Raw genomic sequence first — 26,544 nt, forward strand, 5'->3', positions numbered from 1 at the left:
AGACTTTATGCTGCGCTCCAAGGCAGTGTATTATGTGTCTCATGGATCTTCTTGCTGGATGTGCAATGATTAATGAGAACAATAATCAATTAAGAACTCATTTATTACACTCCATTAAACCAGTGATCTATTGACACTCACAAGATATGAACATGGGATACAATTTAACGATTAGAATAGGATAGTACATTGAATTTAAGAAGCAATGTTAACTCACTGGAGAAGCTGACAAAAAAATGATTATTTTTGTGCCACACAAGAGAGCTTTCTAGCTACATATGAACTTCAACTAAAGGGACTATATGAATTTTAAACAGTAGAATGCCGTCAGCTTATTAAAGGATTTTATATTGTAAGAAAGTTCTCTGAAACAAAGAGAAAACCATTGAAAGATTATGCTAGTAGAAAACCATGACAATATTTATTCAATTAGTGTTTATAATGCACTTATTATGTGCACAGTGCTGTGCCACATGAGAAAGTTTCCAGACGAGTTCTGAACAGATTATTTAACTAAACAAAGCACCCAATTACTCCAATTTATTTTTCAGCTCTGAAGAGTACCCTGCCTTTAAATGATCAGAACAAATCACATTTATTTGCTAAATCAGATCTGGCCATCACCACAGCTTTAAGGAATCTACCATGCTTCATAGATAGGATAATGAGATTTTGGGTGAGTTTGCTGGGGAAGAATCAAAGTTGGGGACATGATATAGCTGTTTGTGGAGCTCCAAAAAATGGATGCCACTCCCAAGAGGGTACTTTGAAACTTAGAAAATAATATAAAGCGTCATTTGTGCCACTCTCAGACCCCATCAGAGAAGTTCCTTTGAGATGTGGGCAGTGGTTAACCTGGAAAGCCACAACTTGTCACAGTGCAGTAAACAGGTGTCTGTGAAGTGTTCAATCATAAATGGAACATGCTTGTTACCCTGCACCCCAAAATCTCGGGAATCACCTTAGAAGAGTTAGTGGAAAGATTGTAAGAGCCAGAGATTCGGAGAACTGGAGAAAAGCAGTGTCTTTTGCGCATGTCAGGACACTGCAATCTGGAACTCAAAGATGCTGTGGTTGTCTGCGTAAGATCTGAGCAGGATTGAGCTGGTCACTATTCCAGTTTGGAGGGGAGAGGAGCTCATTGGATTCCACCTTCTAGTTGAGGAGCTATGGACAGTTGATAGAGTCAGGGAGGGAGAGTGACTTTTCTTTAAGAGTCTAATACTTGGCAGGTTGACAGTGCTCCAGTGGCTAGCCCTACACTCAATGGAGTATGGGCCAGAATTAATAGGACTTCATGATTCATAAAAAAAGAAAAGACACAAAATTTCAAGGGGTAGGATGAGGAGTGAGTAGTGGGATGAATTGGTCAAAATACATTGCTTCTGTGTATTAAATTATCAAAAGCATAATAAAATATTTAAAAAAGAAACTTATGAGGGCATTTTTATAAATTTGTGAGGCCCTTCAGGCCCTCATGATTGTGAGAGATGACTGTAGAAACAGCTGTCAAGGCTGCTAGGTTCTCTGCAGTGCTCAGGAACTCCCATGCAATCAAGACTTGTCCCACGACTCCCGTAAATTTTGATTTCTAACCAGACACTCATGTGTCATAATTGAATCTAGCTGCCATTTATCCATATGTCAGCACATTTTTTTTTGTTTTGCTTTTTTTTTTTTTTAAACTCAAACAAGAATCTTCAGTTTGGTTTATTTTTCCAAAGAATTTGACCTAAGATGGCATGGCTTTATATATGCTGCATTTTTCATGACTTCAACTGCTGAGTAAGTCAAGGGAAGATTTCACTTGAACTCATCACCTTACAAAAAATTGCTCATTATTTTGAAGTATTCCTCTGAAGGAAATGCTGATGCATGATATTAGCATGAGACTTTATGGAGATCTCAGGTGTTGTGATTTCCTATTTCCACGTATGTATCACCTGCTTTCATCATACCTTCTACAGCAGTGCTGTCTAAGGAGTTCCGAGTTCCATTTATTATCCTTTGACAATACAGTAAAGACTTTATATGTGTGGACATAATGCAATTTAAATTTATAACGTGTAATCTGAAGTTACGCGCTTAGGTGGGTTATCTTATCTGTTAGTTTTATTTCATTTATAAAAATAGAGCATTGGAACCTCTGATTGGGGGCTGGAGAGATGGCTCAGCATTTAAAAGCACTTGCTGCTCTTGTAGATGACGTGAGTTCGGTTCCCAACACTCACAGAGCAGCTGCCAACCACCTGACACTCCAGAGGCTCCGACACCTTCTTCTAGCCTCCCTGGGCTTTGCGTGCGTGTGATACACACCATATACATAAAATAAAAATGAACCATGTTTTTTAAAATAGAATCACTGGTGGCAATGATGCGTGATCTGTTCTCTCTTCTGCGGGAAAAAAAAAATCTAATTAGAACTCTCACGTATTGACAAAAGACAAAATTTCTAGAGACATGGTGAGTGTCCTGTGGCCACAAGCAGCCTTGCTGTGGTGTTAAAATGACAGAGCTTGGGACAGTGTTCCTGGGGGAAGCAGCTCCCAGAACCCTCTGCTCTGTTGATCACTAGCAAGAACAACAGGTGCCTTTGCCTTTTCTTTCCTTCTTCAGGATTTGAGGCACATATGTCTAAAGTTTTTCTAAGGTAGATGATGTTCATGTATGTTTGTGCAGGTTTTTATCATGTTCAGGAAGTTTTATTTTACTGTTACTTACTCAGCAGTATGTTTTTAACATTTGTATGTTTCAAAGCATTTAATATTTATTTGATTGTAATGCATATTACTCACATGATATTCTTATGCACGCATATCATGATCATATGTATTCTGGTCATGCCATCTTACTATTGCCTACCTTCTGTAAGAGTTTGCCTTGTTATTGTCATTTTAGATTTTCCATATGAAAAAAAAATATGTGACAGTTGTCTTTCAGAGTGTGGTTTAGCTAGCCTAATGTGATGACTTCCAATCCATCCATTTTGCTAAAAAAAAAAAAAAAAAAAAGTAACGTATTTTCATTCTTTTCTATGGTTGAATAGTACTTTATTGCACATATATCAACATTTTAGCCTTGCGTATGAGAGAAAACACATTTTTATACATCTCTCAGAGAAGGAGTTATTTCATTTAAAGTATCCCAGTTTCACGTATTTTGCTGAAAAAAATTTATATGGCAGAAAAATATGAAATTTGTAGGGGTGTCATAGCTACACACTTATCCATTGCTCTGATGTCGGTACGTATCTTTTTACAGCTCACGTGTTGAGCTGGATGTCCAGCCCATGGTGCTGCTGGGAGGAGACTTCAAGAGACGAAGACCTTGTGCAAGGAAGCTATGTAAGTCATTGAATGTGACGCCCCCGGCTGCTTCTTTTTCTCTTTGCTTCCCAGTTGTCATCAGGCGAACAGGCCTCCTACACTACTTGCATCTGACATTGATTACTAAGCTACAATAGTCCCAAAGTAATGGGGTCTACTGACCATGCATTAGCATTGCTAAGACAAAGAGCCAAATAAATGTTTTCTTTTCTTTTAACCTCACACATGTTCTCAACAGTGAAGGAATGCCAACTAGTACATCTGTTCATCCCTGATGTCTTGTTTGATTTAGTATTTTTGCTGCTGTGAACAGTTCTATAGTCATATGGAAGTTCAGGTACCCCTTTATATGCAGATTCTATTTTCTTGTGTGTCTAAAAGTGGGGTAGCTGGGTCACAGCAGATGTACTTTTAATATTTTAAGCTCTTTAAAAAAAAAACTCCAGATTGTCTCTGTACTGACTTACTAATTTGCATCCTCATCAGCTGTGTGTGCCTACTCCTTTTTCCTCTGTATCCACACTGGCACTTGTTATGTTTTGGTTTTGATAATAGCCATTCAGAATGGATGAGGTGACAGCTCATCATCACGGTTTTCATGTGCATCTCTCTGATAGCCAGTCACTCTGTACCATGGCCCATTGGTGCAGTCAGGAGACATGGTTATCAAAACGTGAGGCTGCTGCGGGAGTGGGAAAACAGTGTTTTATAGGAAACATTTTTAGAGAAGAAATACTTTCTAAAATAACAATAAAAATGTAGAAATATAAATTCATGAGCTAGCTATCACCAGATGATGGCAAATTTTCAGTTCTATTATAACCTTACAGGACCACTGTGGTTGTTTGAGTAGGAATGGTCCCTATAGATTTGTATGCTTGAGTGTTTGGTCCACAGGGAGTGGCACTATTAGGAGGTGCAGCCTTGTATTGGAGGAAGTGTGTCACTGTGAGGGCTGGCTTTGAGGTTTCCTGTGTTTACTATGCTATGCGCAGTGTGGTACACAGTCTCCTTCTGCTGCCTGTGGATCAAGACACAGAGCTCTCAGTTCCCTCTCCAGCACCATGTCTGCCTGTGTGCTGCCATGCTTCCCACCATGACAATGATGGACTAAACCTCTGACAGCCCCAATTAAATGGTTTTCTTTATAAGAGTTGCTGTGATCATGTTGTCTCTTCACAGCAATAAAACTCTAAGACAACCACTGTTACATATGTGGTCTGTTGCTGACTGTGCATGGCTCTGTTTACTTTTTCATATAGTTGGAGGCTGGAAATTCAGGAATGGCATGGTAGCATGGCAGCTTTGGGTGATATTCTTTTCCTGGCTTCTAGTCAGTTATCATCTTACTGGATGCTGTGGCTTGGTTGTGGGGAAGGAAAGCAGGAAAGATGGAGTTCTCTACTGCTTATTTTTATAGGAATATTAATCCTATTGTTCCATTGTTACACCCTTATGGGCTTATTGAATCTTTTTTAAAAATTTTATTTTATTAATTTATTCATATTACATCTCAATGGTTATCCCCTCCCTTGTATCTTCCCATTCCTCCCTCCCTCCCATTTTCCCCTTACTCCCCTCCCCTATGACTGTTACTGAGGGGGACCTCCTCCCCCTGTATATGCTCATAGGGTATCAAGTCTCTTCTTGGTAGCCTGCTATCCTTCCTCTGAGTGCCACCAGGTCTCCGAATCTTAATGGTCTTGATTGCCTCCTTACTGACTTTATCTGCAAGCACAGTCACATAGGTGCTGTAGATACAACATAAAAACTTAGGGGTTGCAAGTTTAGTTCATTGCACTTGTAGCCCTGGGTAATTATGAATCAAGTAAGTGAACACAAAAATTTGATAATAAAAATTAAATTTTAATTTAAATTTAATTAAGAAATTCATAACTGCCACTATTAACAAATAATTTGAAACACACACACATATATATATTATATATAAGTACGTATACACATAAACACACACACACACACACACACACACACACACACACACACACACTGTTCCATGGTTCCACCCTCCTTATGGGCTTACTGAATCTTAATGCTTCTCCAGTGACATGTTTGCCTGCCTGCTGCCATGTTTTCCATCATGATAGTTTTCACTCTTTGAAGCTGTAACCAAACCTCCAGTTAAATGCTTTATTTTATAATTTGCCTTTGGTCATGATGATTCTTCACAATAAAAAAGACAATAAAAAGAGCAAGAGAGAGCGAGAGAGCGAGAGAGAGAGAGAGAGAGAGAGAGAGAGAGAGAGAGAGAGAGAGAGAGAGAGAGAGAACAATTTTTAAAAGGCCATAAATTTGAAGGGGAGTTGGGAGTACATAGGAGGAGCTGGGAAGGGAGAAAGTGATGTAATTATCATTTAAAAAATTATAATAAAAATAAGGCTGATAATTCATTGTAAGAAGAGAGCCTGAAACACCTCCAACTTCTAGGAAAGGTCCAACTCATAATACTGCTGCACTGGAGACTAATTTTTAATGTCAGGTTTGGCTGCGGAGCAGACATTCAAACCACAGTTAACACTGTCATAAATCTATATTTTGTATTATGCAGAAAACAATCTTTAAGACATGTTTCGCATAAGCTTGATATATAATTAGGAAAAGAAAAAGCTAACTTTGAGGGATATAAAGTCTCTATCAGTTTTGTTGGTGGTAAAAGAAGCTTATTTTATTCATGATACCCCATTGCTGTTTTAGTTTGATTCACGCTGCTTCTCTAATTATAATCAATGATAGTGATTGCTTAGAGCAGTGTGCTCAACTTGTGGGCCATGACTCCTTTGCGGGGGTGGGGGGGTGGAACCAGCCTTTCACAAGGGTTGCATGTCATATATCCATCCATCAAATATTTACATTACAATTCATAACAGATGTAGCAAAATCACTGTTATGAAGTAGCAACAAAAGCAGTTTTATGGTTGCAGGTCACTACAACGTGAAGAACTGTATCAAAGGGTCACAGCATTGGGAAGGTTGAGAACCACTGGATCAGGAAGTGTTAGGAGTTAAAGGAGTGACTCATGAAAAAAAAAATCTAATCAAAGTTCTTTAGTTGAAGATGATGGTAAACAAAACAAAGAGGGATTCTTTGTAAGAATTTTGGCTTGTCATCTAAAGCTGACTAGTAATTTTGTGGCTGACCATGAAAGCTATGGAGTCATGGTTAAGACTGACTTAGATTTTATAGAAAAGCAGTTCGGTGTTGCAGTCTTCAGAGTGTTCTCTGCTTCTCCGACACAGGATTTCGTCTCTTCACGTGGAGTCATAGCTAAGCCATTAAAAAAGTAGAAGCTCTTTCTGAAAGGTCTGATGACTTTCCCCCCCCTTCACTGTAAAAATCACAGATGTGACTGTGGGTCAAACTGTGAGTAACATCCTTAGGGAGTTAAAAACCACTCATGGGGAAAGACTTCTTCGATGGACTTTCTTTATTTTTCTGCAAATGCAGTTACCCTTTAAAGATCTTTTTGAGATTGTTTTGTTCTCTGTTTGGCATTCTTGTGTTGGACTTGGGAGTGGTTCAGATGTGAGGATCAGAAAATATACTGCAAGTTCAGGAATATGACCAAATGCTTTCTGTCTTTTATCTTCCCTCCCATTTTTTTCTCTTTCCCTTTCTGTCCTGTCCCCTTCCCCACTTTCTCCCTCTGTCCCTTCTTTCTTTCTCTTGGCAGTTGTCAATCTTCTTCCCTCACCTCTGCATCTCTGCATAGGCTTCCTCTTGCAGCCTGTGAATCTCTGGTGAGTGATGAGGTAGGGGTGTGACTGCCCTAAATGCCAGGCAAACTTCTCCACGTTCTTGCTTTTCTTTGTACTTCCACTTGTCTGGGTTGGCCAGGAAAGGCAGTGGAAGACAGGAAAAATGTCATTCACTACTGAGGGGGGCGGTCCATAAATTAATAGAGTTCAAAGAGAAATGAACAGTGTCACTATTATATTTTCATTAATTTCTCAATACAATTGTGATGGATGGATGAGGGTAGGCCTTATTGTCCTCGTAAATGTAGGGAAAAAATGGCAGTTGTTTCTCTTTTTAAGTTCCTCCCTCTAACCCGGTAGTAGGAGATATTTTGAAGGTTATCCTTGACAAGGATGGAGGCTCTGTGTAAGATGTGAAGTGTAAGGTAGGGCCTTATACTTACCCTGAGACTGAGTAGACAACTTCTGCCCGCGTTCCAACCCATGTCTCTCCCTATCTTTGCTTTTCTTGCAGCTAAAATTTGGCTTCGTGTGTGTGTGTATGTGTGTGTGTGTGTTTCTTTTTTGTTGTTGTTTCTTTCTTTCTTTCTTTCTTTCTTTCTTTCTTTCTTTCTTTCTTTCTTTCTTTCTTTCTTTCTTTCTTTGAGACAGTGTTTCTCAGTGTAGCCTTGGCTGTCCTGGACTTGCTTTGTAGACCAGGCTAGCCTGGAACTCACAGCGATCCAACCTGCCTCTGCATCCCTAGTGCTGGGATTAAAGGCGGGCGCCACCACGGCCAGCTGTGTATGTCTTTCTTAATAACAACTTACACCTCTCATGTTTTTCTTCCTCTGTTTTGCCGGCTTTTGTTTGTTCTTTCCTTGGCTTTCAGCTCCCACTCGTGACACCCCATGTGCACCGTACTTCCTTGTTACAAAAAAAAAAGAGATCTGGATAAACTCAGCAAGCTTTTCATAGGAAACCAGCTTATAGACCGCTGGGCACCTGAGAGGTGGTGTCCCTGTCCACATCCCAATTAACTTTGTCCCAAGGGAGGGAAGGGATATGAATGGTACAACCTGCTGCTTCTCGGCAGCGAAGGAAGCCATGGCGAAATGTCTTCAGCAGGAACTGTGTGTAGAGCGGTTTCCTTGGAAGGCACGAGAGGCAAAATGATTGACGTACACGGTGCAGTAGGCCCTAGTGATTTGTCAGGAGCTGAGCCATCAATCCTCTATCTAGGGAGCCTGCATCTCAGGAGATTCCCAAGCAATATTAACAGCACCCCAAGAGCTTCACTGTTGGAATGCGATGCCCAAAGGGAAAAGAAAAGCTCAGCTGCAACCTGGAAGGCCTGGAGATTAGCGGGGGAAGGCGTTCCTTGTGTCGTGACTTTGTCTATTTTGGGATAGTGTTTGGGAATATTGATCAGTTTTTTACCACGGGAACAGAGACCAAGTGTTGCGGCGTTTCTCGTGCTCCTTGGCAACCACAAGCCAGGGCTCTCTTTCTCAGCAGGCATTTGAGGATTGGATCTACGATAATTAAATGTAGATTAAAATGTGACAAGACTTAATAAAAACCTGTATGCTTCCAAGGAAACTGTAATTAGTGAAGCTTAAATTTCAGACTAAAGAAAAAAAAATCCCTAAACTGTGGACTATCATTTTCCCCCGTCATCAGTCATCTGTAAACCGTGCATTTACTCATGATTTTTGAAAATAAAGAGGGTTCTCCTAGTTTGGTGGAAATGCTGCTGTATTTGAGCACGGACTAAATAATAAAATGTTAGGGAGTGTTTGTATAAGAGTTCTGGTATTGCAGTGGGAGCCTGCTGTGCATTCTAACTCACTTATGTGACTTGGAATTACACAGAAAAAAATCCCTGGATGAGTGAGTGCTCTTGCTTCTGGTGATGGAGTTTCAGAATTGCTTATGGTCAAGGTACATGACTGTACTAAAGCTCTGGCTTACCAGCCTTTTTATACTTAAATATAATATGTGTTGAAATGATTCATTTCCTAAAATTTCTTGTGGAAATTGTTTGATATGAAATACTTTGGAGTATTACATTTTCATTTTTGGGAGTATTTTAAAACAATTTTGATTCTCCATAAATCAGAAACAAAATCTGTCTTAGACCAGTTGTAAACCCAAACCTCCTTTTTTATTCTTCATTAAATGCAAATTATATTTGTCAAAAGTAAATCAGTAGGAAAACAGTGCTAATTTTCTATTGGCAGTGCTGCTATAAACCTGTATATAGATTATATAGTTTTAAAACTTTACCTGGACAGTACTGTGATATATTTAATATTCTTTAATTTTCTTCTTTAATTCAACATTACTTCTGTAGATAAATCGGGTTGTATAATTCATTCACTTTTTATTCTTGTATAATATGTAGTTATTGTATACCACAATTTATCTGATTTTAGATTGCTTTCAGTGTGTGTGTTAGACTAAACATATTTTAAATTTCCCTGGATTTTGGCAAACTTCACTCAAAAGTCTTAATAACAACTTGTATTATATTAAGATTTCTCATTGTTTATATTTATGAAAAATTTAAACTCAGCTTAAGTTTTACAAATTTGGTTGAAATCAAAGGAGATGTTCCTTTAAATTTTTTTTTAAATCAGTGCTAGTCAGCACATAGAACGTTTCATTATTTGTTAAGTGTCTGGATGTCTTGGGCTTGTGAACTTAAGATAAAACTTTGTTAAAAATTCTACAAGGTTGACTGGCAGATTAGAACTTAATGATTGTGAAGGGTTGAAATGTTGCAGATCCCAAACCAAATCCTCTGGGCTGACCTACAGTTTTTGTGGCTGTCATGTGAAAACTATAGGGAACACTCACATGCACACACTCACATATACACACACATGCACACACATATATATATACATACACACACACATATATACATATGTATACATAAATATACATATATATATACATATGTATACATAAGTATACACATATATGTGTGTGTATGTGTATATGATAATGAATCATAAACAAACTTATTTTAAAATATTCCTTGCTCTACATATATTATAATTTATTAAAGGGAAAGGCAAATTTGTATCCCATGAGCCAGAGGCAGGAGCAGGTGACAGCCCTTAGGATGCTCCCTTTGAGGGCAGCTCATTTCCTCCAGTGAGGCCCCAAAGCCTTAGCGCTGCAAAAGCATCCCTAACGCCGTGTATGGCTTCTCTTCTGTTTCTGTGGTAAAATACTGTGGAACTCTGTTATTAAGGTCAAAGTCTGGCGTTTGCAAGAAGCCTCTGAGCTCGGTATTAAACGATGGTCTCCCTTTCTCAGAGCGGTTTCCTCTTCGTTTCATCTGAGCAACTCCAACCCCGCTAAGGCAAGTCACATAGGAAGATTATAAGCCAATCCTTTCCCGGTAAGAAACCTGTTCAGGAAGCACCTGGGGATTCCTGAAGACACCCACCCGATGCTAATAAAATGTCTTGGTGTCTTTGCTTTCAACCAATGACCTTTTACCGCACCTGGAGATTCTCCTCAACCCATTAGGATAATTAAATGCTGCTTTCCCCTCTTATGATAGGGATGTTTTGTTACATGTAGATTAAATATCTCTAGCACCTCTGGCTCTATTGAATCAAACACATTCCCCCCTCAAAACCCCTCCTACTGCCCACGGTTTATAATTCCATGTTTTGCACAAAATAAACGGGGTCTGGGGTAGGGAGGGCAGCGGCATCTGTTTCACCAAGACCACATCAGGCTGATTGCTTCTGCCTTCTATTCTTCTACGCTCTACCCACCACAGTGTCCATCTGAGGAGCTGCTGGCTGTTCTGGAAGCAGCCATTTTTGTCTGCCCAGACAAAACGTGGCTCCAGCCTCTGCCTCCCTTGGTTTCGGAGCTCTGAGCCAGCCTCCACCAACAGCTCTTTCAGCCACCCACTTACCAAAGTCAGGCTAGGCCTACAATACTGCCTGGCTTATGCTCCACTCGATGCTCCTCCCCTTTCCGCCTGAGTAAGCTTGCACTTCCGTTTCCTGCCTGGCAGCAGCGACAGCAGGGTCACAGAACTACAAAATACCACTACCAAAGTCAACTTAGAGGAGGGCAAAGTCTTTTTAGTTTAGGATTTCAGAAAGATAGCGTCCATCATGGCAGAGAAGGCGTGACATCAGGCAAGGAAACTATGACAGCAGCAGGATCCGGAATCTAGTTGATCACATTTCGATCCTTATGAGAAAAGGCCAGACACACACACACACACACACACACACACACACACAGAGAGAGAGAGAGAGAGAGAGAGAGAGAGAGAGAGAGAGAGAGAGAGAGAGACAGAGACAGAGACACAGAGAGAGACAGACAGAGAGACACAGAGAGAGACAGACAGAGAGAGAGAGAGAGAGAGAGAGAGAGAGAGAGAGAGAGAGAGAGAGAGAGAGAGAGAGAGAGAGAGAGAGAGAGAGCGCACAGGAAGTAGGACAAGGCTGTAAATCTTCAAGGAGAACTCCTAGTCATGGACTTCCTCCAGCAACTATGAGGATCACTTAGAGGTTCCACAGTCTTCTCAAGCAGCCAGAAATTGAGGATCAAGTCTTTAGACACATGAGGCCATGGGAGAATTTCTTTTTCAAGCCACCACACTGTGCCACCAACTGGATACCAAGTGTATGCACACATGAGCTTTCAGAGGCCATTTCATATTCAAAACATAGCCCACTGCCTCGGAACCCCTGATCTCCTTAGGCTCATGGCTACTGCAAAAATGCATTTTCTGATCTGACTTCAAGATTCTCCACAAACTTCCAATTCCAAAGATGTTCAAAATTCCAAAGATTTTGATTTCTGAGACTCAAATAATTCTTCAACTGTGAGCCCCTCTGAGATGTCAAACAAGTCACACACTTTGAGATCGCAATGGCACTAAGTAGACGCTCTCACTCCAAAAGTAAATAAATGAGCCACAGCGAAGAAAGATTGGACCAAAGACAAACACAATAAGACAAGCGCTAGCACCTGCAGCTCCGTGCCCATCATTTGGGGCGTATTGGCATTAACTGGCCTCTAATAGTCTTGAACAGTTTCACCCTGTAGGCCACCTGTAATATATGTAACTCTATCTTTGACTGGCGCCACTCAGTACCTTCTGTTTTCTTTAACAGAAGCCCTATGTTTGTGGTGCTGATAACATCCTGAGGTTCCCCATTGCAATTTAGGCATCATCTTCATGGTTTCATGCAGAGTCATCTTAGGAGATTCATGTAGGGAATCTGATTCTGCTACACTTTGCCCTGCTCTGTAAGCTTTCTGGGGGCTGGAAGCAATGTCGAGAGCTCTGTAATGCTTCTATGTTCCTGCTCGCAGAGACCCCACCACATGGATGATGGCTCTCAAGATTATAGCCTGTCCCGCTCCGAACACAGCTGAGCAGCTTCCATGTGCTTGTGCAACTGGCCAAGAAAACTGCGCTGGATGCTATTTATTACCCACCTGACTGTGTTCAGAAAACCACCAGGAAGGATACCTCTGGGTATGTCTCCAAGGTGCTTTCAGAGAGCATTACCTGAGTGTGGATGTCACCCTCCCAGGGCTGAAAAAGAGAGAAGAGAGCACGGAGTGCAAGAATTCCCTTCTCTCTGCTTCCTTTAGACATCAGCATGCAGTCTCATGCTCCTGGCATCACAGCTGCATACCATTCCCACTGCTATGTTTTCTCTGTTTAACAGTCTGCTCTCAACTTCTTGGTCAAAATACCTTCTCCCCGCCCACCGTAAGTTGTTTCCAGCTGCCCCAAAGAGAAAAGCAACCACCTCAATAAAAATAGAGAGGAGCCCCAAGCTAGCTGTCTTTCAGCAGGACATCAAAGCACCTTATAGGCTCTATCTTTCGCATATTCTCTGGTCATCATTAATTTGCATATTTGTGGATGAGCCTTTGGTGAATTAGGTCTTGACCCCAGGGCATCATTCTTACTGTCTCTGTACAGAGGGATAGGTTTCCCTTGAATTCTGCCAGTCTCTTAAACAGTGACTGCGGCCTTGTCCACAGCTGCCTGGCTTCTGCTCTGCAACACTCACACACTGCACACCTGTCACTTCCCTCTCTTCCTTTTCTGCTCAGAGTTCTTACTGTAAATCTGACTAAAGGCACCGAGCAGTAAGCGCTCTATAACCTGCAAAGCATGCTACCTGAAATTTCCTCTATCAAACCCACGAGTCAATGACTTCAGAATCCAGCCTCACTCAAGTTTTCAGAACATGCACAGACTATAGCTAGTCTCTTTGCAAGAAAGTTAAAGAAATTCCCAGTCAAGTCATGGTTGTCCTCTGAAACTTCACGTACTCCTCAGCCTTTACATGTTTTGTGGAGTTGCTCATCCCACCATAATGCCTTATTAAGCTCTGCTTATAGCACTCTATGATTTTTCAAAGCTACATCTCCAAACTCTTGCACATTTTCCCTGCCAACCTGTTCCAACGGCCTCTAAGCCACAGAGTCAGTTTTATCATAACAACAAACTTCACTTTTAGATACCACTTGCATATCTCGTTCCCTGTTGATATGACAGAATAGGCTGACAAAAGCAACTTTTGAGAGACAGGATTGGCTCTGGTTCACAATGGTTGTGGGGAAGGCGTGGTGGACAAAGCTGATGGCTATGGCTTCAGGATTATGAGGTGGCCCATAACATTACATCAGCGATTAGGAAGCAGACAGTTTGTCCCAGGTGCAGGTCCAGCTACAAGCCTCAGTGTATGGCCTCCAGCCACCTTCTGCTTCCAACTAGAGCAAAGCTCATAAAGGCTCCATGACTTTCCAAAACAATGCTACCATTGGTGTGTGTGTGTGTGTGTGTGTGTGTGTGTGTGTGTGTGTGGCGGGGGTGGGGGTGGCGGGGTGGCATGAGTTCTTAGGGGATTTTACATACTCAAAGTCAAGCAAGTATTTTCTTTTAACACTTTAAAAGGCTAATCCTATTTGTTTTTGCTATTTATTGAGAATCAGTATGAGGTATCTAAGTCTCAATGTCATTTCTTTCAGGGGTTTTCTCTGTATCCTTTAAATATTTTTTCCCATTGCCTTAGGACAATTTCAGTTTTACTTTGCTATGTTTACATAGAGGTTTATTACTGTTTGCTTTAGTAAATTCTCTGCTCTTTTCAATTATTTTTAAAGTCATTCTTATGCTTCCAAATCTATTCATTTCCTTTTATTTGAATTCATATTGGACATATTGAAACTTTTCATTCTAACTCCCATATCTTAGGTATTCTTTCGTTTTTTTGTTTTTAAGTCGCATTATATTCTGTGTGATTTTTATAAGAAAGGATGCAGTCCTGTTGGATAATGTTGGAACTAGTCCAGAATATATAGCTGGTGTTTATTTCTGAAGTTTTTATTGAGAAGAAATATCCAAAATATAATTGCTATTGTTTTCTTCTGATGACTACAGTGGATACAGAAAGGAAAAACTAATTCTAGAAAACTAAAAAGAAAATGAATGCTTGTCTTCTCTAGGTTTTTCTAAAACAAGAGCCTAGGCTGACACATGTATAGGTATTTCACCGAATCACAGTCTCAGGGAGTTGACGTGAAGGGAGGATTGAAGCAGGGGAGATGGGGTACAGTACAAGGGTGGGGGCTCTTTTCCATACTGAGAGATTGGGCAAAGATTAACTCAGGACCATCGCTTGTACTCAGTTCTTTCTGCCAATGTTGGCCAACTTTCCTCCATGGGTAGCACCTTAAAGCATATATGTCATGCAATATGAGTGCCCGTGTATCCATAGAGAAGCTTGGTGCTGGGTAAATGAGCGTGGGATCAAGGTAAGGACTGGGTGAAGTTATCTGCAGCCCATCAAGAACTATGTTCACTGGGTGCCAGACGAGGGAAGCAAAGAGGAATGCGTCAGGAAAAAGGATGTAAAGCTTGGGGTTTGCACCAATAAGAAAACTCTGGTGTACCCTATTTGACCACTTCCCCTTGGTGGGAGGTCTGGTGGCCCTCAGAGGAAGGGGAAGCAGGGTATCCGGATGAGACCTGAGAGCCTATGATCATATGATGGGGGAGGAGGTCCCCTTCTGTCACAGGCCTAGGAGAGGGGAATGGAATGAAAGAGGGAGGGAGAAGGGAATCGGAAAATATAAGTAAGGGATAACAATTGGGATATAATTTGAATATATTATTTAAAGAAAAAAGGAAAAAAGAAAACTTTATTAGTATATTCTTAGTTGATGGTCAGTTATTTCTATATTGGAAACGTCAGACAAAATTAAGACTAAGCAATATGCACAATAGAACACTGGTCCTGAGAAACAAAGACCAGTTATTTGGAAATATGTGATAGAGTGGGGATCATAAAGCCATATATATCTCATTGCACAATCATCTGGAAAAGGCAAATTTAGAAGTGAGTAAGGTGTATCTAGACTTGTATTTAGGTACAGATGGCATAAATATTCTACCTACAGCAACACCTAAGTGTGACTAATGCCTCCTTTCCCTTTGCCAAACTACCTCTTTTAAAAAATACATATTTTTAGCAACAAAGTACTACATATTTCATTAGGATGGCTCAGTAGCTAGACACAATGGTTATGCAAGCCTGGTTACCAGAACCTGATCCCTGGAAAGGTGGAAGAACTGAACCAACTTCACAAGGTGATTCTTTGATCTCCACATTTATACTGTGGCATGTACTCTACACACACACACACACACACGCGCGCGCGCGCGCGCGCGCACACACACACACACACACACACTAAATAAACAGAAGAAAAAAAACATTACATTTGATACTCTGTTTATGACGGAATTATGTCAAGGTCAACCCAGCATACTTTAAAATACAAGAAGTCAAATACACACTTAATGTGCCTAAAATAAAGCTCAGAGTCTAAGCTATCTTAAATATGAATAGAAAACTTCAACTGGCTTGTGGTTTGGCAAAATCATCCAGCACAAAGCTTAGTTCACAATACAGTACTGACTAATTGAATATTGTTATTAAGTTGAAAATCAGAATCCATGTATGTTTTCATACCATCTTAAAATTATAAAGTAACAACAATTAGACTACTGTTTGAATTAGAGGGATCTGTATCTATTTTATAGTCTAGCTCTGGACTATTTGCCTTTTTCACCTGAGTAAGGTGTTGGAGAAAGCTGGAGATAATATGAGTTATTCCCTAACTTTTATTGATGTGTCATTTACAATCAAATTCAAACATACACAGTTAGTATCTGTAGGTTTCAACCCTTTGGAAATTATTGGTTTAGCATATATTAACAATACTGAATGTGTAGGCTTGCAAATAAAATGAGTTTTCAAGGTTTCTTACATACTTTAAATGCCAAAATTAAAATTCACGTGTTTACATTGTGTCTGTTTCATAGGAATAGATATGTTCTTTTTTTATTTTAAATATCCAAGATGCCTCAGGAATTATTAAATTTTTCTGGTTTTGTTGGAAGGTTTTGACAAAGATACACCTTATGCTCACTAGTATTTTAGTTTTGGATTTCAATACAAGATGAAATAGAATATACCCATCTTAGTTTCTATTACTGTGATGAGACACCGTGATCATTGCAACTCTTAAGAAAGAAAACATTTAATTGGTGCTGGCTTACAGGTTTAGAGGTTTAGTGTTCATGGTGGGAAGCATGGCACCGTGCAGGCAAACATGGTGCTGGAGAAGGAGCTGAGAGTTCTACATCTGGATCAATAGGCAGGAGGGAGGGAGGAAGAGAGAGAGAGAGAGAGAGAGAGAGAGAGAGAGAGAGAGAGAGAGAGAGAGAGGGAGGGAGAGGGAGGGAGGGAGGGAGGGAGGGAGGGGGAGGGGGAGGGGGAGAGGGAGAGGGAGAGGGAGAGGGAGAGGGCTAGAGCGCAATTGGACCTGTCTTGAGCATTTGGTATCTCAAAGCCCACACCCAGTGACACACTTCCTCCAACCAGGTCACACCTCTTAATAGTGCCACTCCCTATTAGCTTATGGGGGCCATTTTCATTAAAACCATCACACTCCGCTCCCTGGCCCACAGTCTTTCAGCCATATCATAATGCAAAACTGCATTCTGTTCAACTCCAAAAGTTCCCATCTGTAGTCTATCACAGTCTTCAGAGTGTTTAAAAGTCTAAGGCTCAAAGTCTCTTCTGAGACTCATGGCAGTCTCGTAATGATAACCTCTTGTAAAATCAAAATAGAAGAGCAGATTAAAGAACTACACAACATGCAGTGGCATAGGGTATACACCACCATTCCAAGAGGAAGGCCCGGGAGCACACTGAGAAGACCAAAAACCAGCTGTCAACCTCCAAACTCCTCATCTCCATGTCTGATATGAAAACATTCTCCATAGCTTTAGCTTCTTCCAGCTTTGTTGACTGCAACACACTTCTCTCTCCTGAGCTGGTCTGGAGCTTTTCTTGGCAGGTATCCCACAGCTATGGCATCTCTAATAATATCTTGTGACCTTCAGCCAATCTAAGCTTCACCCTCATAGCGTCACACAATGGCCTCTTCAGGCCTTTCTACGCAATAACAATCCTGACACATGCCAGGCTTCTGTGGCTTTTCTTAGTCACGGAGAGAAATTCCATAACCTCTTTCTTTCTTTCTTTTCTTTCTTTCTTTCTTTCTTTCTTTCTTTCTTTCTTTCTTTCTTTCTTTCTTTCTTTCTTTCTTTCTTTCCCTCAGACAGGGTTTGTCTGTGTTGCTTTGGATGTTCTGAACTTGCTTTGTAGACCAGAGTGCCCTCAAATTCATAGAAATGTGCCTGCTTTTGCCGCCATGGGTGTTGGGATTAAGGGTGTGTGCCACTATACCTGGCCAACCCCTTTTTTGTATCCTTGACTCTAAAGACAAGTGGTAAAATCTGCCAAGTCCTGCTGATTGCTGGGGTTGGAACATGGCCCCTCATTCAAATACATTTTCACCAGCTTTCTGTTTTTGATGGTTTTCTTTTTTTTTTTCCCCTGTGTTTACACTTTTATTTTTATTTTATTTTATTAATTTATTCTTATTATATCTCAATAGTTATCCCATCCCTTGTATTCTTCCATTCCTCCCTCCCTCCCATTTTCCCCCTTACTCCCCTCCCCTATGACTGTGACTGAGGGGCACTTCCTCCCCCTTTATATGCTCATAGGGTATCAAGTCTCCTCTTGGTAGCCTGCTATCCTTCCTCTGAGTGCCACCAGGTCTCCCCATCCAGGGGACATGGTCAAATACTGCCTAAGCTTGGGTGAACTGGAACTCACTCTGTAGGCCAGGCTAGCTGGGAACTCAGAGATCTGCCAGCCTCAGCCTTCTGACTGCTGGGATTAAAGGTGTGCACCGCTATACCCAGCTCTAAATTTTTTATTAATTAATTTTTCACACATTGGAAACTTAGTTGGGTGTGATATTACAGCACCTGAGGTCTCCATTCCCTTTATTTTATTTAGAATCAGGATTTCCTTTTCTTTTTTTCTCTCTCTATCTTTTTATTTTTACTTTTATTGAACGTTTATGATTTACACTTTATGCACCAAAAATCCCTCTCTTCCCCCCAGTAAAATAAAACAGACAAAAAAAAAAATCTTGTCACAGAAGCTGTAGTGTATCACACAGTATAGCCTTTGTCCACATATGTTTACTTTCTAATGTTCATTGTTGGGTCATGGGTCTGGTTGGAGGCCTACACTATCGTTACTGGATCCTCACTGAGACTGTTGTCAGATATCCCGTTGTTGCCGTGTGTCAAGGAGATTCTTAATCTTTGAATCTGCAGGTCCAACCCCTTCATGTGTTTTAGCAGGTCATACATGGGGTAGATGTTGGGGTGAGGTTCACTCAGAACCCTGGATCAGGGCCACTCCTTTTTCCTCAGGGCAGGGCCAGCTCTCCCTCTCCAGTGTCCTCAGGCCAGGGCTGGTTCTCCCACTCCCATGTCCTCAAGGCAGGGACATCTCTCCAGTTCCTGTGTCCTCAAGGCAGGGCTAGCTCTCAGGCTCCCATGTCCCCAGGGGCTGACTCACCTGCTCCTGCATCCTAAGGGCCAGCTCTCCTGTCCTTGTGTCCTCAGGACCAGCTCTCCTGCTCCTGTTCAATTTGCCAGATTATTGCTGGCGTCAAGGCCTGGATGGCCTCCCACTTCTGTTGAGTACTGGATCTTGTGGGCCATGAAGCATGTAGCAAGTGGAGGTCCCTCAAAGTCTTTGTTGAGTAGCTCCATTGATATTGAACCAGCTCAGCTTCTTGTCTCAGGGAACTTATGGCTCTGTTGATTCATGCCTCTGGTTCTATGGCATGCTCCATCTGCCATGGGCCCCTGCCTTGGTGCTGCCCCTAGTATCCACCTCTGCAGGATCCAGCTCTCAGCGCTGAGCATGGCCCTGGCCTGTGAGAGGAGGTCCATGAGGCCTGTGGTGTGGGCGGTGCAGTCCCTGCTCGGGCTCCTCGAATACCATCTCCTTGGTCCGCACTGTGCCATGCGGCAACCTGAAAAACAACTGCAGCGGCCCAGGGTCCCTGGGAACTCACCTGAACTTGGTCCCATGGTCCTGTAGTGGGAGGGCATGACAGGCTTTCTTTCTGGGAAACACTAACACTGTGTTTTGGAGCTCTCAGTATGGTCCTTTGGTGGCTGTGTAGTCACTACTGTTCTGTGGATCAGACACAGTATGTGATCTAGATGCCATCTTGGATGATCTCATCTTGGATATTTCTAATACATTGCCTTATTTCTAATATGTTGTGCTAAGTGTTTCCTTCCAATCAGGCTGCTCTTGGGGGTGAACATTTCTGTGTAGCTCTGGAACACAATCATCCAGAATGCATTGAGGACCTCATCTTTTGAACCCTGTGGACCCACGCCCACTGCCAGAATCAGGATTTTCTTTAAACTTTTTCCTGGTGCTTCTTTTCTCCTCAAACTGTACATTATACATTTTTTTTCTTGCTCAGCTGCTCCTTTTCATTATAGATCTGTATAAGACTGGCTACTAGTAACCAGAGACATAATCAATAGTTGGCTTTTCTTGAATCTCCTTTTGCCAAAGTGTTAATTCAAAACTCTTTGATTTAGCATCAGGCAGACTTTTTGGGCAAAGGCAAACATCAGCCACATTATTTGCCAATACATTACAAAATGGTCTCTAGGCTATATACTAATATTCTTCTTTTATGAAACTTCTTGAGCTAGGCTCCCACAGTTCAAATTACCCTCAGCATGGCTATCTTCTGTGCTCCTATTAGTCTGGTCCATTAATCTTCTCTTAAAGGATTCAACTACTTTTCTAATACAAAGTCCCAAAGCCCACATTCCTCTAAACAAAAGCATGGTGAGGGTTATCACAGTAACACCCCACTCCTGGTACCAACTTCTGTCTTAGGTAGGGTTTCTATAGCTGGCAACTCTTGTCCAGGGAAACATTTAATTGGTGTGCTGCCTTACAGGTTCAGAGGTTTAGTGTCCATCATTGACATGTGGGAAGCATGGCAGTATGCTGGCAGAATTGTGTTGGAGAAGGATCCAGGAGTTCTATATCTGGATCATCAGGCAGCAGGAATAGAGAAGGACACTGGCCTTGGCTTGAGTATTTGATACCTCAGGGCCCATCACCAGTGACAGACTTTTTCCAACAAGACCACACCTACTCCAACAAGGCCATAATGTTTTTTTTTAAAGCATTTATTTTCATCATACACATTACATCTTGATGGCAATTTCCCCTCTATTCACTGTTCCCAATGCCATCTCTTCCCCAGATCTCCTCCTGCTCCACTTCTGTTCAGAAAGAGCAGACCTCCAAAGGACATCAACTGAACACTGTATAACAAGTTATAGTAAGACTAGGCAGAGACCCTCGTATCAAGACTAAGGCCATACCTCTTTTTCTTTCTTTTTAAAAAAATTTAAGTAATTTATTCAGATTACATCTCAAGTGTTATCTCCTCACTTGTATCTTCCCGTTCCCCACTCCCTCCCTCTTTCACCCTATTCTCCTCCCCTAGGTCTGTGACAAGACCATACCTCTTAATAGTGCCACTCCATGTGAGCTTATGGAGAGGCCATTTTCATTCAAACCACCACAATACCCAACCTATATATTGTTTCTGACCAGGACTTTATTCATTTCTTAAGAAAGATTTATTCATCTATTCCTCTGCAGGTGTTTAAACTGAGATGTATTATTTACTAATTTTAGGTGACTTGGTAGTAAGACTTGAATGAAGGGACATGGAGACTTGTGATGTCTCCAGTTTAGATTCCTGGAATCAAAACAACATCTATGAAACCATAGTATTCTGTCCCAGCCCACGGGACAAATCAAGCAGGGTTCCCTGGAAGAGGGAGTGGGGAACTGAAAGTGGGGCACAGAGACATGATGAAAACTGAGTCAAGCTTGGAGATTTCCGATCAAGATTCTTTTTAATGCAGGCGAGTAGATTTTATATAACAAGGTCAACACAAGTTCTATTGTAATCTCACTTCCCCAAGACCCCAGGCAATAATACAATCCTCTGAATAGTTCCCTGTAAGAACTTCCCTACATCTCTGGGTAGTTTCCTGTGAGAATTTCCCTATTTCTTTCAAAGGTAAACAATCCAAAGATAGCCTAAACATAGGACCTCTTTCAGCAAAGGTCAACAACTCGAAGGTCACAGCATGCAGCCTAAGCATGGGATTTGTAACATGGTTGAATTTAGCATGGCTCCCCACAGTATTCAGGCAGAGTCTGAAACTAATTTTCACTCAGATGTTCTCCTAGGGAAATCTAGTACATTTTAGTCTATTGTCTTTTTCAAATGTAATGAATGTGGGATGAGATTGCTTTTCTTTGTGATTCCTTTATTCTAGTGGGTGGTTTGACCTGGTCCTACATATATTTCTGGTATATTTTCAATCTTTTCTTTGTTTCAAAATAGGCTGTGGCCTCATATTCTATCTTAGGAGGCATCAAGTTTATTTGTGGTTTGGTATCTGAGCTGTGTGTTTTCACTGCAGCTGAAAAACAATTCTCTGAAAAATAGAGATTGTTTTTCAAATTTTTTTTTTTTTTTGCTGTGGATCTGCAAAAGGCTCAGGTTGTGTTTTCATTGGATCTGTGTTCATGTGTAAAGAAGGAGGACTTCCTGGGAAAGCAACAGATACTTAAAAAGATGAACTAGTAATATCCTTGGAGGAACATTTCCAGTGACATCTCAGAAAGTCATTCCCTTTCCGTATAAAGATTGTAGTGAATAATCAATTGGTGTGCTCTTCCCTGATACAAATCATCTCTCTTGCTTTCATTTTTCCTTATTTGCTGATAGTTCTTTGTGTAGGGTTGAGGCATTACGATCTTTTCCTTCTGCACTTAGGCATGTACACCTGTGTTGTCCTTGTTCAGCTCACATTTAGGCTATATTGAAAAGAGGCCATACATTTGAAGGCGAATGAGGAGAATGGGACATTTTCAGGGAGGAAAGGGAAGGAATAGATGTAACTTTATTATAACCTCAAAAATAAAAAAAGATTGCAGTGATAGGAGATCTTACATAATTTTTGAAGCTTCCAGTAGGATATTTTCAAGATAAATGAAATGTACAACTATTGATATTGTTCTGCTAAGTGATCACTACTGTGACTGGTAAAACAAATAGAACAATAATGTGGAACTTCATTATAAAATGATTGGTGAAAAAAATTTAAACCACTGGAAATGTTTGTGTTCATAAAGTACAATAGTCAAATACAACAAAAATTATGTTTAAAGGATCATTTTTTTCCTGTTCTGTAAGAAGTGACTCAAGTAGGGTATCTATCTATCTATCTATCTATCTATCTATCTTTTATCTATTTATCTATCTATCTATTATCAACCATTTATCATTATCATCTGTCTATCACGTATCTATCATAGATAGATATATGCATAGAAATATGCCTGCTTCTGCCACCCTGACTGTTAAAGTAAAGGTGTGTGCCACTACAGTTAAATACTCCTGTCAGCCAATGGCCTAAGTTTCCCAACATTTCTATTCCTGAGGGCAGGATGTCTCTCCCTCACCTAGTCTTGGTACTCCTCCCCTCCCCCAGCTATCAGGACTATGGGCCTAGAATCTCCAAATGTGAGATGTTCCTTTAGTTCTTTAACTCTAACTTCTATTCTTAGTCTCTATCTGCCTGTATAGACTTCCACTTGGCTGATAGATAGAATCCAGTAATCAACTGCACACTATAAACTTCTCCAAATGGCTATGAGCTCTGGACTTGCTGAAAGTTGATATAAACCAGTCCATATAATATGATTGCTCCCTGTCTCTTCAGCTGGGTCAACAAGCTAGATGCTGCTGATGAATGCCCTGTTGTTTATATCCCCTCCTAGCCTTTGACTAACATTTCTGCCTTCCTGGGCCCTGACAATGATGTCTTAATTTCAGCTGCAAAGCAGTTACAGAAGAGAACCCATCACCCCTTACCCTCAGCAAAGGCTCGAATGTTAGACCCAAAGAAAACTCCCTGGCAAGGAGGACAAAAATGACTAGATATAATGCCTATTGGAATATTAGACTTCCTCATTATCAGAAAGATACCTGTTCAAAACCAAATCGACCAAGATCTATCAACAAATAAATTAATTAGATAAAATAGTTCTATAATATGATAGGGCTCAACCCCTATGCAAAACAAAAAGGATGGCTTTCAGACAAATTTATTCTTTCTTTTTTTTGTGGTCTTTCCATTTATTTTTTCCCTTTTTTAATTAATTTATTCTTGTTACATCTCAATGGTTATCCTTTCTATGCTAACCAATCAGACATAATCAGGAGATCTTAACCATGATACAAATTCTATCTCTCACCAAATTAAAAAAAAAAAAACTAAGATACTTGCCTCCCTCTGGCATTATCAGCCCATACAACTAATAAAAATAAGTATTCCCTCTCAATAATTTGAACACCACCACTAGAAAACCTACAGAATCAATAACCTGGGCCTATAGAGTCTCATAGAGACTGAACCACCAACCAAAGAGCCTGCATCAGATGGATGTATATGTGTGTGTGTGTGTGTGTGTGTGTGTGTGTGTGTGTGTGTGTGTATACACATATGTCACAGATGTGCAGCTTTGTCTTCATGTGGGTTCCTAACAAATTGAGCACGGGCTGTCTCAGACTCTGCCTTTGGATTCCTTTCCCTTAACTGAGCCGCTGTGTCTATCCTCAATAGAAGAATATGTGCTTAGTTTTACTGCATCTTTATATGCCAAGGTGAGTTGATATATATACAAAGCCTCCCCTTCTCAGAGGTGAAAGGAAAGGAGGGACTGGGAGTTGAGGAGGGATGGGAAATTTTGATTGGGATATAAAGTAAATAAATAAATAAATGAATGAAAAAAAAAAGAATTTGAAAGGAACACATAAGACAAAGAGAGAATGATGAATCAGCTTGATTCCATCTTAAGATTAAAAACTATCATTACCAGATTATAACAAGTTCATTCCTGTTTCCTGTAAAACTTGCGTTTGACCATGTCTTGACTTTTCTGGAATTTGACATGTTCCACAAAATACACTCTAACCTCCATCCAGATAAGATAAATGTTCTGCCAAATAATTTAAAAAAATGTCCTGCCAAGTTCTCTGTAACCCGAAACTCTTGAAAACCCTCTAGCCTTGCACTTTGGGGGATAAACCTCACCTTCTCCCATATTCAGTGCTGTTTATTCAAATAGCTCTGTTTGGCAGAGCATAAAGCTTGGATAACTTGACCAAAGTATTTGGGTAATTATCTTTACTCTTGTTTGGTGGGACTTATAAGAGGACAGCACAAACAACCTTCTTTCCTGTAGACCATGTCCTTCCCAGTCTGTGTGATTCAGGCATCTCTTTCTCTCAGTTAGTCTCTTTCAAATTCTCTATGAGGATCGTGTCTCATTTCTGTGTCCACTTATGTCAAGGCCTCATTCATAATGTTTTGTTTTTTCCTTTAAAATTTTTTTATTTTTAATTTGTTCACTTTATATCCCAATTATAGCACCTTCACATATTGCCTCCTGATCCCACCATTCCTTCTTTATACCTTCTCCCGCCCTCCCCTAGTCCTCAGAAAGGGGAGCCCTCCTCCCCTAACATCTGACTTCAGCCTATCAAGTGTCATCTAGACAGTCTGTATCCTCTTCCTCTGTGGCCTGGTAAGGCTGCCCCACCAGGGGGAAGTAATCAACCTGTTAGGGCCAGAGTCCATATCAGAAGTAGACACTATTTCCCTTATTATGGAACTCATTAGGAGACTGTGCTGCCTATCTACTATATCTGAGTAGAGGATCTAGGTCTGCATCATGCTTGGTCCTTGGTTAGTGTATTAGTCATTGCTCTCCCCTCTGCCAAGATTTGTTGGCTCCATTAGTCTCCTCATGGAACTCTTGACCCCTTCCGGGTTCCTCTGTTCCCCAACTCTTCCATAAGATTCCCTGTGCTCCACCCCAGAATTTGACTGGGAGCCTCAGCATCTGCTTGGATCTCCTTTTGGGTGGAGTCTTTCAGAGGACCTCTGTGGTAGGCTCTCTTCTTGTTCCTTCTCTTCAACTGCTTCCGAGGTCTATGCTATTTGCCCTTTTTTAATGAGAATTAAACATTATCCCTAGGGTTCTACTAGTTATTTAGTTCCTTAGGTCTGTGTATTGTAGTGTGGTTATCTTGTATTATTTGGCTAATATTCACTTATAAGTGAATATATACCATGTATGTCTTTTTAGGTCCGGGGTACCTTACTCAGGATGATCTTTTCTAGCTCCAACCATTTGCTTACAAATTTCAAGATTTCCTTGTTTTTAGTAGCTGAGTAGTATTCCATTATGTAAATGTACTACAGTTTTTTTTATCCATTCTTTGGTTGAGGGATACCTAGGTTGTTTCAAGCTACTGGCTTTTATGAATAAAGTTGTTAGGAACGTGGTTGAGCAAATATTCTTGTTGTATGGGCCAAGAAAAAGTAATTCCATTCCTGGGCATTATTCTTTCTCGACCTCTGTGCTAATGTCACTTAACCTGTGATAATCCACTGAGGTGAGTGGTGCCCCAGAATGAGGTGAGTGGTGCTTGCCACTCCCCAGAATGTATCCATTTCCTTCTATGCTCTCCAGGGCAAATATGCACTGGAAGCACCTCAGGAAGTCTGCGTTGTGCTGAAAACTAGGATCCACATCATCTGAGTTAGTGCTCTATCTTGATAAGACAAAAAAAAAAAAAAAAAAAAAAAAAAAAGAAAAAAAAAAGAAATAGTCAGACCTAAGATGCTGCTTCAGGTACACACCTCCAGGTGGCTCTATCTTAGTGCTCATTAACTCCCATTTCCTTACATTTAAAGTCAATTCTTTTGAGTCCTGCTCAGGTCTACACACTGGTTCAGACAATACTACCTCTCATTTCTCTCCTCCTCTTAACTTATAAACAAAATTTTCAGCTTTGATGGTGCTAGTGAATTTTTTTGTCTGCATGGCTGCTGCTGATGTCAAAGCTGAACTGTTTCACAAGGGTGTGGCCC

General features: G+C 40.8%; 1 long non-coding RNA gene across 1 annotated transcript in view; it reads left to right on the forward strand.

Moving 5' to 3' along the window:
- The first annotated feature begins 612 nt into the window (after window positions 1–612).
- The window catches only part of LOC311606183, a 150,819-nt gene continuing 124,887 nt past the window's right edge, over window positions 613–26,544 (forward strand). The window contains exons 1-2 of the long non-coding RNA XR_014782247.1: window positions 613–676; window positions 3,262–3,344. This is a non-coding gene — a long non-coding RNA (uncharacterized lncRNA). The remainder of the gene's footprint in view (window positions 677–3,261; window positions 3,345–26,544) is intronic.

This window comes from Acomys minous (genome assembly GCF_964271855.1).
Source record: "Acomys minous genome assembly, chromosome: 10".
In the NCBI taxonomy this organism is placed as follows: Eukaryota; Metazoa; Chordata; class Mammalia; order Rodentia; family Muridae; genus Acomys; species Acomys minous.